Genomic DNA, 12,593 nt, shown 5'->3' with positions numbered 1-12,593 from the left:
TGCTGCACAGGAAATCCCACTTGAACATGAGGAAGAACTTTACTGTGCAGTGACTAAGCACTGAAACAGATTGCCCAAAGCTGCTGTGGAATCTCTCTCACTGGAGATATTCAAGAGCTGTCTGGATGCAATTCTGTGTAGTGTGCTCTAGGATGACCCTTCCAACCTTTCCCATTATGTGATTCTGTGTTTCTGTGAAAGAAAACCTAAATCTACATCTAAGAAAGAAAACCTAAATCTACATCTAAGGATGTGCCTTATCATTCCCATCTATTTCAGAGAACTAAAACAGGTGTCTTCTGCAGTATACTCCAGGGAGAGGAGGAAAATATATTGAAGACAGGTGAAAAATACATTATTCTTCTTTAACCATTTAGTAGCATAGAATATCAGAAACTCTTTGGAATTTCCATGGTCACAGGCACCATGAGGCCACAGATGAAAACATCTTTTTCCCAATCAAATTTTGCAACAAATTGTCTCAGCTGAAAGAGGAACTAAAGAGCTCATGGCAAAACACAAAATATTTGGTCTTCATAAATGTATATTTTAACATGGGTGCAACCTGGAAAACTGTATGTCACAAACAGCTGATGTATACATGAAAGATGATTGCTAATATTACTACAACTATTAAGCAATCTTGCCATTTTCTGTATTTTTCACATGTGTTAGCAGCATAAGCATTGCAAGAATTTTATTCTAAATTGATTAGAATTATTAAATATCTCGGTTTGCAGGCTGTGGTATACCTGACAGTCTGCCACAGACACCTCTGCATACATTTCACTAGGTTTTATCTCAATTTTTACCATTCAAAATGCAAAAAAAAAAAAAAAAAAAGAAAAAACAACATTTATTCAAGTCAGAGAAATAATGATCTCTCTTTTAACAATTTTCTTTTTAACAGTTACCATTATTTTCTTTCTAACAGAGCAAACTTGGCTAAAATTAATTATAAGATGATGGTTTTATAAGCCTCATATCTATGCTAACCTTAGCACAGCACAACTATATATAAAGCTAGAAGGTTGAATATAGTATTTATGATCAGGATAAGAAACTGAAACTGATATAGTATTTATGATCAGGATAAGATATATAAAATTGAAAAGTTACTTGGGCCTTTTTTTGCTAGTATTTACTATGTGATAAATATTTATCCTAAACATTTCATTTGACTAATGTGAAAACATAGATGTACAAGAAGGTACACAAGCTACTCAAATGTGCTTTAAAAATTTAGTAGCAATGGGGTTAATTTCTATAGGAAGCTTGTAAGGAAATGAAAGATTATTTGTTTTAAAATTGCTGCATAAATGCTATCTGTTATTTGACATCAAATCTCTGAGATACTTTATAAATTACTAATGTCAACTTCAAAGAGTTACTATCTTCTAGTAGCCTAGATCAAAGAGTCTACATTTGACTGTAAAACTGAGAAAATACAAACTATTGGTTTCCTCATTGAATCCCAAACTCATTGGTTTTTCTGCAACCTTGCAGTCACTGAATCAAGGTCTGAAGGCAGAAGAATGAGCTGGCTTGCTTCAGGCTGTAGCAGGAGAGAATGGCAGCTCTTTCCAACAACTGTCCCACAGTCTGAGAGGGCATATCACTCATTAACCACCCACATGTATTACTTTCAGTTTAGTCATCTAATTGTTTTCTGTCTTCAGCATGCCTCTTTAACTTGACTCTTACTGCTTAATTTGTTATTAAGGCATTTGACTCCAATATTGAAGTAAATATCATCTTGCTGAGAAGATAGCTCACTGATGTCAAGGTGGGACAGCAAAAAAGGGGTAGGAGCATGAAGTAAGTCTGGGAAAACCATAGAAAGTCTTTCAAAGGTGAAGAAGATATGAAAGGGATATGATAAAAATCTATTGCCTTTTTCTTTTCTAGAAAATTCACATAGTGGATGGGAAACATGACCAGGACAGTATTAGACATGTCTGAGCACCAGCACTTCCCTTATCAGCCTGTGCAGTGAATTCTCTGAAGAAGCAGGGGAAGTTGGTGAGTGCTGCCCATTTTACCTGATCTGTCATTGCTACAGGGAAAGGACCATCAGGGGAGAAGATGAGCTTTACTGAGGGTACGTGTGACCTCTGCTTTACAAAAACCAAGTTACAGCAGCAAAGTCGTAGAGATTCCTGGAAGATCTATGTCTCCACCTATGGATAGACAGGTGATAAGTAACAATGTTTACTGTACAGCTCTCTGGTCTTTAGTACTTGATATTTCTGTATGCACTGGGGAAGGTGCAGCTCTAGACTTGTACAGACTCATTTAACACCTCTGGAAGGTGATTATTTTACTCCAGGAAATTTTACACTAGGAACATGCTGATCCATTTCAGGACACTCTTAAGCACAGATCAGGAGCTGAGCATCGGACTCCTTTTAGAAACTGAGACTACTGTGGCCTTTTTGCCTGGTTCTTTGTTTAGAACCTACTTTTTAAAGGTAATTAAGGTATTTTCCTACCTTAGATTATGTGTGATCTAATTCAAAACCCTACAGAGTTTATAGTAAAATTCAGTGATTTGTGTTTTGCTCTCTCCAAATCCTACCCCAGGATGGTGATGAACACCACCAGTTCCCATTAAATCTGACCCAACCACAGTGGCAGCCGAGATCTCTCAGCTGAGAATTGTTCCTCTTAAAGCAGATGAATGGTAAATTCATGAATGGTAACATAATGTCCATAAAATCTGTAGTATTTAGCAAAATGGCAAATATGACTTTTTGAAAAAATGTCTTCTTTCCTGAAGTGGCTTTAGTGCTTGGAGCACTATCTGACAGTCTAGTTGTAAGAAGTCTTATTAATTTGCCTGTAAAAAAAAAGGTATACAGTAAGAGTTTTAATGCATTTTGACCCAGGAAAATTTACTGCCTGTGTACCTTCATGGGTTACATATGTTGAATATAGTATTTTTGAAGAGGATAAGAAACAAGATATATTAATAAGTAACTGGAAATTACTTACGCTGTCTTTTTGCGATTAATCTCTGGCATAAATCTTGAACGAGATCTGTGAAAATTTAAACATGAAAACCTGAAATATAAGATTAATAATCTGAAATTGAGTACTGTTCTTGAATAGTAAGTAGAAATTTTGCACCTTTAAATTTAATTAATTCCATTCAAATTCTGCTTGCATATGTGATGAATGTGCCACAGGACAGCATTAGGAAAAAATAAATGGATTAACACATGCTGCAGTTCTTGCCACACAATGTTAGATTTGCTGTAAAAACTTTAGGTATGGGGGGATTATAACTAAGGGCTAAAGTTTAGATTTCCCTTCAAAAAGAAATAATCACAATATACTTTTACTTAATTTTAAATTATTTTTAAAATTTGAAATAAATAAAGTTTTAAAAACAGTGCAATATTTGAAATAAAGTAAAATATAATATTAATAATTGTTGTAATCAAAAAAGAAGACAACAAAAAGAGAGACAGGAATAAAACTCAAGGAAGATAAATAATGCATCATGCAATTGCTCACCACTGCAGCTGACTGCTGCCCAACCCAGGCCTAAGCATTCATTAGACCCTCCAGCCCAGCTCCTGCCCAGTTTATATCCCGGGCTTGGTGTGGAATATCCCTTCAGCCAGGTTGGTCCAGCTGTCCTGGCTATGTTCCCTCCCAGCTTCTTTTGCACCTCCTCTCAGGCAGAGCACTGGAAACTGCAAAGTCCTTGAAGAAGTATGAGCACTGCTGAGAAACAGCTAAACATCAGTGTGTTATCAACATTATTCTCATGCTAAATCCAGAAACAGCCAAACATCTGTGTTATCAACATTATTCTAATGCTAAATCAAAACTACAGCACTGTACCAGATATTAGGAAAAAAATCAAACTTATTCCTGTGGAAAGCAGGACATCTGAACCCATCAGAGATTAAACCAATATTCAGGAATCAAGGAAAAGAATAAAAATATCACATATTCATTCTGATTTTCAAGGGTTTAGTCCTATGTTTTTCTTGGGGCTAAAATCACAGAATCACAAAAAATGGCTGTATTGAGTTCCATGCAGTGTTATATTAATTTATTTTTCCTTCAAGTCAGCACCCATATCATCTGCCTCTTTTGTTATGTCATTATTATTGTTCTCTTGGACAGTTGACTCAAAAAGAATGTTATTTGGGGTAAGCCTATATAACATAAAAGGTTTTGCCATCACTTGCCCAGAATGCTGTATGACAATATGCACCTAAGTAAAGACAAGTCAACAGTTTAGAAAAAGAAATATTATTCATGAATATACATATTAAATAAAGTGTTTATAGGAGGGGGAAAAAGTGAAATTCTTTGTGCTCTCTCTTCTATATAGATTGCCTTTGCGAGGTGAAAAAAATATGCCTTTTCTTTGAACTCAGTAAATGCCCTCTGGGTCAGTTATCAAAAGGGAAGGGGACTTCTGTACAGTCATCCTACCAAAGGAATTACAGAGCCCTTCAAGGAGATGACATGCTTCTGGGGACTGTAACGCCCACATCAATAATATTAAATAGCATTTGCTATTAAAGGGAATCCTGTTACAAATGAATCTCTGGTCTAAAACTCAGATTCCATCTAATCTTTTAGTTGGCTTCATTCTTTTGAGACAGTCTTGAATAGAAGCATTAGGTTTGCTCAAGCTGTATAGCATGTCTTTAATGCCAGCAACCACAAAGAGGTTTTTGCTCAAGGTTTTAGAAAAGGATCTGGAATTTCAGATATTCTTTTGGAACTTTTTCAAATCTGTTGTTTTCTAGTACTATGAAGCATTCTCTTTTTTCTCTACAAAAATAAAAAATCTTTCTTGCAGCTGTTCTCAGAGCCCCATTTTACACCTACTCTTTCAAATCACTAATAACCTGTAACTAAATGCCTGTCATGTCCTATCCTTCATCCACAAGAGAGTTTTATGCATGGATGTGTGCACTCTCACAGACAGAGTCACCAAAAAAGAATGTTGGAACTGATGTAAAGTGATCATCTGATCCTCCACCCACATGCTTACTGATATGTATGTGTGTTTTCATGTGCACTGTATTGATGTATGTTATCCCTGTGCAAGAATAAGGAGTCAGCCATTTGGCACCTAATTAGTAAACAAATATTCTGCTCAAAGTTCTTTTTGTTCAGGAATCTTACCTGCTGGAATATAAATTTTCTGACAGATATGAAATAAAAAGCCAGCCAAGTATTCAAGAAACCTGTCAGTTAAATAAGAGAAAATATCAGCTCTTGAACATTTCCTACTTACCTTGTGTTTCTCTTTATAACTGAAATTGCTTTTATGAGAATGCCTAAAGCAATTTCTGTGCTTTGTGTTGGTGAAGAGTAACACCTCTCGAAGGGAATAGTGTGGGTTTGTTTTCTGGTTAAGTAATAAAAGGAATCCCATTGTGCATTCTTTTCTCTGCATAGTTTATTCTCCTAAGACATTAAAAAGCAGGAGACACTTCAGTTCTCCCAGCTGATCATCACGATGAAACTGTGAGATGAAAAGTGATCTGAATTATACTTTTCAATTTAAAAACTGAGCACATATTTCCAAACATGTATGCTAACATCCACTCAGTCACCTATTTTTAGGATTCTATCAAGTCATTCCAACGATGAGATTTTTAGTAAAATCCCTATCAGGAAAATCATTCAGGGAAAGAAACTCCAAAACCAGAATAGGGTCTAGAGTACATCTTCAGAGACAATTAAACTCTACTGCAACTTCAAAGTTTTCATTCACCCAGTTATCTGCAGAGTGTTGCAAACAATCCTCGGAGAGGAGCGTTCTCCAGTGTAGGTGCCAGGTAAAAACACCTGTATAAAATTGTACCTTCTGTAAAACTCTGCCCACGTGTGCAGCTGTTATTGTTGTCATAAGAAAGTTGTGTGACCGTGGTTGAGGGATGTAAACAATGCAAGCAAAGGTAAGTGACAGGTAAAGTGTCTCTATGCAGTCCTCAGAGGGAGGAAGGAAGGACTCAGAAACATTTCTATGCTATCAAAAGATTTAAAAGTCCTATTTCAACATACAAAAAAAAAAAAAAAAAAAGGACTGTATAGTGAACAAAGAAAACATTCCCTGAGGAAAGTTTCTCACATAAATCACCAGCACACATATCTGCCTTGTCTCCCGCTTAACAGGATGGATAGCTGAAACCATACACTTTTCCCCTCCTCTGAAATGACATGTTTTCTTGCAATCTTTTCCCCCAAGGCCCGGGAGCAGCGGCCGGTCCCGCGGGGCCGGGGGTGGCGCTCTCCAGGGTCCTGGACTGAAGGCTCGGCAGCGCTGCTGCCTGGCTGGGTCAGGGTCATGGAACCAGACCGTCGCTCTGACTTCTACAAAGACGACAGCAGAAGGTAAGAGGCTTTCACCCAGAGTCCTCAACACTGTTTCTGATTTTCTCTTTAGTAAGCAGAATTAGTAATTTAGAGGAGCATATGGCTCATTTCTAATCAGTTGTACATTAGCACTTGGGACTGGGTTCTCTCGCCACAAAAAAAAAAAAAAAAAAAAAAAAAATTATGAGATATGAATTGCACATAAGGAAAACTAGCTAAAGAAACAGAAACAAATGAGAACAGACAAAGCAGTGGATCTGCTCTGCAAATGTGTGAAATGGGAGTTCAAAATACAATTGGACAACGTAACAAATAAAAGAAGGTCACCCTCTTTTTGAATGAGGAAGTCAGCAGAGATTTGGATGTAATGTACTAATGTTCACGATTGCACATCATAGGGGAGACTTTCACTTCAACATATTTCTTCTTTATTCAACAAAATAATGTAACTAGAAGAACTAATACCTGGCATATCCCAAGGCAGATAAACTCTTTCTCATGTGACTGGTGGCTGTGGGTGTAAAATTGAGTTGCAGAGAAATTGGCTTCTGCTCTGAAAATGACCTAATGCCTGCAAAAAAAGAGTTGGACATATTTAAAAAAATAACTACCAAAATGATGCTAGGAAAGAAAGTGAGTGGATGAGATGCTCTCTTTCTATTACAATGTGGTTGTGTGCCATGTTAATTCCCAAAGGCAATACCTTTCCTCATTTTCTGAATAAAATTCTGTGTCCAGTATAGTGTGCCCCATCTCCCCTTCTGCTGATCTCTGCTGCCATCAACTTTGCTTAAGTTGATTTTTTTTTCATGGTAAGGAATGTTTTTAAAGTATGAATTTTATAGGTTGATGATGGAAAGTAGAAGGTGAAGCTGAGTTTTGGGATGAATATTTATGTATAAAACTCTACCCTTTTAGACCTTACTACCTTCTTTACAAGGTGAATTCTCCAGCTTCTTCTAGGCTTGTGTTTGTGACAAGAAAGACAAATTTAAATGTCTGAAAGCCGTTTCTAGCATTGGAAATAAAAATAAAATGCTATTCCAAGGAATTTAGAACTTGGAATCTAGAATCTAGTTTGCCTAAAAACTAGATTAAAAACATTATCCTCTCTTCACTCCCATCAGTGGTTCTTTGAGGAATATGAGTTCCCAGTGTGCCAAGGTGGCCAAGAAGGCCAATGCCAGTTGGGTCTGTATCAGCAATAGTGTGGCCAGAAGGACCAGGGTGGTGTACATCTCCCTGCACTCAGCACTGGTGAGACCACACCTCAAATCCTGTGTTCAGTTTCGGGCCCCTCGCTTCAAGAAAGGCATCGAGGTGCTGGAATGAGCCCAGAGAAGGGCAACAGAGACTGGGGAAGGGTCTGGAGCAAAAGTCCTATGAGGAGAGACTGAGGGAACTGGGAGTTTTTAGCCTGGAGCAAGGGACACTTAGGGGAGACCCTATTGGTCCCTTCAGCTGCGTGTGAGGAGGCTGTGGCCAGGTGGGGGTCTGTGCGTTCTCCCATGTAACAAGAGACCAGATAAGAGGAGTTGCACCAGGGGAGGTTTGAACTGGATATTAGGAAAAATTTCTTCACTGAAAGGGTGCCAAACAGTGGAATGGACTGCCCAGGGAATTGGTGAAGTGACTGTCCCTGAAGGTACTTAAAAAATGTGTATATGAGGTGCTTAGGTGTATAACTTAGTGTCAGGCTTGGCTGAACTTAAAGTTTTTATGGGTCTTTTCCAACAAGCCTATGATTCCATGATTTCCTCCTCAGCATTTGTGCAAGATTTGGAGATAGAAGTTGAGAAAATACAACTAACCCTCTGTTTGCCCACTGAGTGGTTCCTGAACTTTGTCTCTGGTTATCTGACAACATTTGCTTGGAGCTAACAACTGACAGCCTCTTCAGTGCACCTGAGTCTGAGAGGCCCAAATTTCCTAAAAACTGCACCCCCTTCACTGAGTAGATGACTCAGATGCCTGTTATTGAACATTATGAAAGACTCATTTGCAACTTCGGTTAGTGTCAAGTAGTTTTTAACTAGACAAAATGTGGGGCAATATTTTTAAAGTTACCTAAACTGTCATTAATTATGAATGTGCTGGATAAAGCTTTTTTTTTTTGTGCTTAATTAATGTCATTAATTGCTCAGGAAATAAAAATCAAGCAATTAGTACATCTAAAAAGAATATGTACGCATAAATGCAAGACTTGTGAACACAGTTGGAAAGCTGGAGAGTATAAAATAACTTTGGTCTGTGCATTCTTTGTATAGACCACGCTGTGCCACTGGCCAGCTGCAGAATACCAAAACACAGGTGATCACTTCCAATGTGGTGTGTAAGTCATAAAGGAATACAGAGACAAAGGCCTGTTTTCATTCCAATTGAATTCGAAAATCATCACTAACAGTTCGGATCCATTACTGGGGAACTGTTGTCAAATGGTATAATAAATCAATGTGTTAGAAGCACTCAGTGCTCTGCATACACATCACACTTGAACATTTCAGAAATGCTTTTATGTACACTGTAAAATTTGTAGACAAATACAGAAGTGCCTCTTCATGCAGTTAATTTTCTGGTAGCTGCCTTGGTCCTAGTCTTTTATCACAAAAATCTCTCAGCTTTTAGCCCTCATTCTCATGGTCTCCTTTCAACACAATATGTAGGTTGCCTAACATAAATTATATTCCATGCCCTGCATTAGGAAGTTTGGAGTGAATTTCTCTCTGGCAATACAGTACCTGGCAATGGGACTGCAGAGCATTTGCCGTAGACATGGGGGAATCCAGAATGCTTTCCAAATGCACAGCTGAATGGGGCCACTCCACACCAGCAGTGAGGAAAACCTGGATGGAGGAACCGTGTCTTGATCAGGCAATGCTGACTCTGCACTTTTTCACTATGATTCTTACAAATGAGGCAAACCCTACATAAATAAATTGTTCTTTCTGCAGATAATGTGCTGATTACTCTCTGCACAGACCATATTCTTGAACAGTTGACTTAAATCTTCCATGGGTGTACGTCAGGGAAAAAGTTGGATCAAACCAGTCCTTCTGTGACACACAAGCACTTCCTCCAAAGGCCAGCAGTACACAGCAGGGGTAAAGATGTCACTCTCCTGGTTATGGGTGCTGCAGTGTTTCAGTTCAGCTCTATTGTGCCCACCTGGAAAGGCAACTTCTTTTTTTTGCATTCAGTCAGCACCTGTTCCACTTTGTGTACTACCAGTGGGTACTGTGTGCTTGAAATTGGTGTAGGGAGGAGGATGTGGGAGGGGACTGCAGGTCACATGTGGATAAATGAACCTCTGTGCTTAAGAAATGGCATAAGTGAGGCAGTCTAGCAGGGAAACCCAAAATTAAACATGAACTTCCTGTGTGTTTAAGTATAACCACATAATGATTTCCTCTGGTCTCCCAAGCCCTCATGACCACAAACAAAATGAGGTTCTAGGTGGAGACTGAAAAGACCCTTTCAGCTCACCAGAGACTTAATTATGAGTAAGTATGTTGGGCAAGATTTAACCCAGCTGACCTGAGTAAACTGCTCATCTCACCTAGCAGCATGGACAGCAGTTCAAATGCTTAGTTACTGTCATAACTTGCTTACAAGTTCAAATGGCTCCCCAAGCAAATAAAACTGCAAATGGCAAGGAGAGAAAATTATTTACCTTTACTCTCTCTCTCCTTCTCTTTTTTTTTCTTTTTTCTTTTTTTTTTCTTTTTTTTCTTTTTTCTTTCTTTTTCTCTTTTTTTCTTTCTTTTTTCTTTTTTTCTCTCTAATATTAATTTATTTTAGGAACATCAAAATCTGATGGTTTTTATTTCATGACTTCTGATATACTAGGTAAGGTTTCTATACCATCTGATGAAAGATTCTATAGAGGATTTCTTTTCAAAGTGAATCTTCTCTTCAGTCCTAAGAACATCATAAGGTTGACATTCAGAAAATGTTAGAAATGAAAATAAGGACTGTGTCTGCAGCTCAGGCTGGGACCCTGCATTTTTACTTTTATCCTTATAGAGTGCAGAATGGAAACATTGGGAAATACCTACACTTAATCGTCCTTCTAACATCATAGATTCTGTTATTAGCAGACTGGTGGAAGAAGGAATATCACAAGGAGAACCTCACAGTTGGGGGTTTTTTGTTTGGTTGTTTTTTTTTGCTTACTCTTTAGGACATTAACTTAAATATTACTTCCTATGAAATGTGAGTTAACTTGTAATGATATTCTGTCTGGGATTAAGAACATTTTCTTCCAGATTTTGTTGATCTGGAACTCACTCATGATTTTGCCATTCCTATGAATTGAAGCTGCTTATGTGTATGTATAAGTACGCAAAATTTCCCTTAAAATAAAATTAAAATATCTGTTAAAATACCCTTCAGCATAATTAAGTTTTTTGCCAAGATAAACATACCTTTCAGTGCACAGGTGTGACAGTGGTGACACTACAGGTCAGAGTATGTAAAGTAATGCTCATTATTCTGAAATTTTTCCCCAAGGACTATGACCTTCAGTGAAAATAAACAACATTTTGAAAGCAAAGGTAATGCAATTATTCATAGACTGTTTTGGATTAGCTGGCAGAAAAGCAAATATTTCAGTTTCAGCTTGAAAATCAAGCCATTATTTAACTTTCATTGTGCAGTTCCCATAGTAAATTCATTTTTAATGGGATGGTGTACCTGGTTTGTACTTGGTAATTCAGCTATAAGAAATCTGAGCTGTGTCCCATAAATCAATCTGAATGGTGTGCCATAAGACTGCAATAAATTTATGAGCTGCCTTAAAAAAATTTAAAAAAAAGAACAGATCACATATTAAGTATTTTATGTCTTGTACAGATTGCAATTCAAATCTTTGACTCTAGAAAGGAAGCTGTGGGAGATTTTAAAATTGTAAAACCTTGTTTGGGTCCCCTGGAATTCTTTGTATTTTGTCTATCCCTGGCCTGAAACTGATCTTTGGGATCCCTTTCAGATTTACTGGAAGATCACTTTCAGGTAGTATTGCAGAAGTAGCTGTCAGATAATGTACATTTGTGCTCCTGGAAAGTCTTTACTGATGGGGAATTGTAGCTATGGATGTGACATTTACATTGCTATGTGTGTGACAGCTCTGTTTGTCTCTCAGGTCATTCATTCCATAGTTGACAGCAGGGGCCCAGAGTTTTATGACAACAGCCCCTCTCAGAGGCCTTGGGTGAGCCCAGGGACCTGCACCTCTGCTGAGACACCCAGCTGGCTTTGCACAGCCACAGTGCTTCTCCCAGGGAAACAGAGGGAATTTTGTACTGGATTGGTTTAATTTCAGCAAAGCTGAAAATCTGACAGAGCAAGCAGGAATAATGTCATTGTCCTCTTTCTACCTACAGATAGCTAAAAAAAGAGAATGTACTAGTATTGAAATCCTGAAGGACACACTTCTCAATTACATAATGCTTGATTTGGTAAATCAGAGAGCAATATGTTGTACTGAATGCTTTCTCCTCTCCTCCTGCATATGCATATCTTCACTCAACAATCTCAGGTTCTGGTTCGGGTCGTTTTAAAATGAAACCTAATTTTCATTCAAGCACAGTTGGTTCAAGACATATTAAAATTATGTCATCCCTTACTATGTAAAGAGATAAAAATATTAAAATCTGGCATAAGAATTACCATGTTAGGTATATGACAATTTTAATAAATGTTAATGAACATACAGTATCTGATATCACTGTCGACCAAAAGTGATTCTGTAAGGGAAAGGAAAAAAAGTTTAAAATTTGTCGACTTTTCATAGAATCATAGAATTTTTAGGATTGAACAAGACCTCTAAGGCCATGGAGTCCAGCTGTTGAGCCAGCACTGACAAGTCCACTATTGAACCATGGCCCTAAGAGTCACATCTACCTGTCCCTTAAATACCTCCAGTGATGATGATCCCACCACTTCCCTGGACAGCCTGTTCCAGTGCTTAGCAACCCTCTCAGAGAATAAATTCTTCCTAATATCCAGTCTAAACCTTCCCTGGCATGACTTGAGGCCATTTCCTCTTGTACTGTTGCTTGTTACCTGGGAGAAGAGACCGACCTGGCTACACCCTCCTTTCAGGCAGAGAACAAGAGGGTTCCTCCTGAGCCTCCTTTTCTTCACTTAAACAGCCCCAGCTCCCTCTGCCACTCTCCATAAGTCACTCTGCATGTGATTCAGACCCTTCCCCAGCTCCATTGCCCTTCTCTGGGCACACT

The 12,593-nt window shown here is 38.1% G+C and overlaps 1 protein-coding gene across 12 annotated transcripts in view; it reads left to right on the top strand.

Moving 5' to 3' along the window:
• The window catches only part of LOC139591046 (uncharacterized), a 37,941-nt gene that overhangs the window by 22,819 nt on the left and 2,529 nt on the right, over positions 1-12,593 (top strand). For 4 of the 12 annotated variants that reach the window (XR_011679525.1, XR_011679504.1, XR_011679509.1 and 1 more), the window contains 2 exons: positions 1,909-2,022; positions 4,352-6,372. The exons of 2 other annotated variants lie outside the window; for them this stretch is intronic. The gene's annotated coding sequence lies outside the window, so the exon portion shown is untranslated. Of the gene's footprint in view, positions 1-1,908; positions 2,023-2,062; positions 2,195-4,351; positions 6,373-12,593 lie in introns of all 12 variants that reach the window. 6 more of the 12 variants (XR_011679526.1, XR_011679505.1, XR_011679510.1 and 3 more) reach the window with 3 other exon arrangements.

Source organism: Agelaius tricolor, unplaced genomic scaffold (assembly GCF_023055355.1).
Source record: "Agelaius tricolor isolate 1412-34295 unplaced genomic scaffold, bAgeTri1.0.p SCAF_6, whole genome shotgun sequence".
Lineage (NCBI taxonomy): Eukaryota > Metazoa > Chordata > Aves > Passeriformes > Icteridae > Agelaius > Agelaius tricolor.
This window is presented reverse-complemented; position numbering and strand designations above follow the sequence as displayed.